The sequence below is a fragment of the Macrobrachium rosenbergii genome, chromosome 54, assembly GCF_040412425.1.
Source record: "Macrobrachium rosenbergii isolate ZJJX-2024 chromosome 54, ASM4041242v1, whole genome shotgun sequence".
In the NCBI taxonomy this organism is placed as follows: Eukaryota; Metazoa; Arthropoda; class Malacostraca; order Decapoda; family Palaemonidae; genus Macrobrachium; species Macrobrachium rosenbergii.
This window is the reverse complement of record NC_089794.1, coordinates 49977110-49979081: the sequence shown is the minus strand read 5'-3', so window position 1 is coordinate 49979081 and position 1972 is coordinate 49977110.

Sequence of the window (1972 nt, the reverse complement as noted above, 5' to 3'; positions counted from 1 at the left end):
TATATATATATATATATATATATATATATATATATATATATATATATATATATATATATATATATATATATATATATATATATATATATATATATATATATATATATATATATATATATATATATATATATATATATATATATATATATATATATGTATATATATATATATATATATATATATATATATATATATATATATATATATATATATATATATATATATATATATATATATATATATATATATATATATATATATATATATATATATATATATATATATATATATATATATATATATATATATATATATATATATATATATGTATATATATATATATATATATGTATATATGTATGTATATATATATATATATATATATATATATATATATATATATATATATATATATATATATATATATATATATATATATATATATATATATATATATATATATATATATATATATATATATATATATATATATATATATAATTTACAATGTATGACTGCAACAGAACCAAGTGCCTGAGATTATGAACAAAGGAAAAGTTATTTGAAACTTACCTAGATTTTCCTGGATTTACAATTAAAGGAGGAAGGTCGCTATTTGGAATTAGGAATTCTTTTACAATTTAAAGAGGTTTATTTACAGAGATTTAGCAATTACACAATGAGACAAACAATTCAAAATGGTACCCCATGGGCAGGCTCATTAAATATATACAGAGCAATAATGCAGTGACTGGCAACAAGGAAGCTAATTAATAAGGGCCAATATACAATACAATTATCCCTGTTATACTAATAATACCCTGGGTTAGGCCAAAATTACATTAAAGGGATCTTCGTTAACTACTGCGAAGGATCGAACTCCAGGATGGGGAAAAATAATTCATATAAAATTTGGCGAGGCCACAGCGGACCTCAGGAATCAGACTACGACCAGGAATAGTTTCAGGCTTTAAAAAGGCAGTCAGAAATATCGAACACAGAGTGCGATGGAGCAGCTTGTCTCTCCTGAAAGAGGGGTCCTGGATTAGAACAGCAGCCCACAATGAAGGAAATGGAATCCCCCTATAAAATGTAACACATTGCACATGTTAAATATTAACCACTACGTAGCCCAGCAGATAATTATAGGGAAATCACATAAGCACAGTATAGGAATCATAATTGATTGGGCTTTTAACACAAGAACATGTGCTCGCAATCACACAAAGAGAAAATTTAAACACTTGTATTACTTAGCCTAAATTGCCCTTAAGTTGCACTGGGGAAGGGATAATTGGATGATTATCACGGGATCATTACTGAAATTCAAGGCACATTACGGACGAGATACGGGAGGCTGAAGCAGAACTCTTAACAAGGGAAGATTGCTTTGTGGAGGAAGGAGTTAATGTTTAAAGAAATGGGAAATTTAAGGGGTTTTTAAGTGGAAAGGAAAGGTCTAGCTATTGACTACTTGCAACGTACAAAACTTGTATGACCATTGTGGGAGCCCAAACAATCGACTTGGCCGTTCGTCGAAGATAGTTCAACCAGAGGAGCAGAGGACGAGGCAGCACGTGCGTTCCTGACGAGGTAACAGGAGTCTCTCTCGCCATCCCTCCAGACAGCTGCGGCTGTGTTTCGAACTTTGGGCTAATCGTACCTGCAAGGAGTCATACGCCAGCAAAAAAGCAGAGGGAAAGGATCTTTAACTATTAATCATTTAGAGGTTAAGGTCCTACCTGGCGGCTAGTCCCACTATGCATATTACTTTGCCCATGCCTAAATACTCCCACATCACGTGATGGGGGTGAAAAAGGGGGTTGAGAGCGGGAGGCCTATTATCTCCCAGAATCAGGCGATGGGCGGTGCTTCCTACACTGCTATACACTGGTGCTAATAGCTCTGATCTAGTTCAAACTATGCTTGTTTCCGTCCTTCGCCCGCCAATTTTCCTGGGCCCGACAGCCCA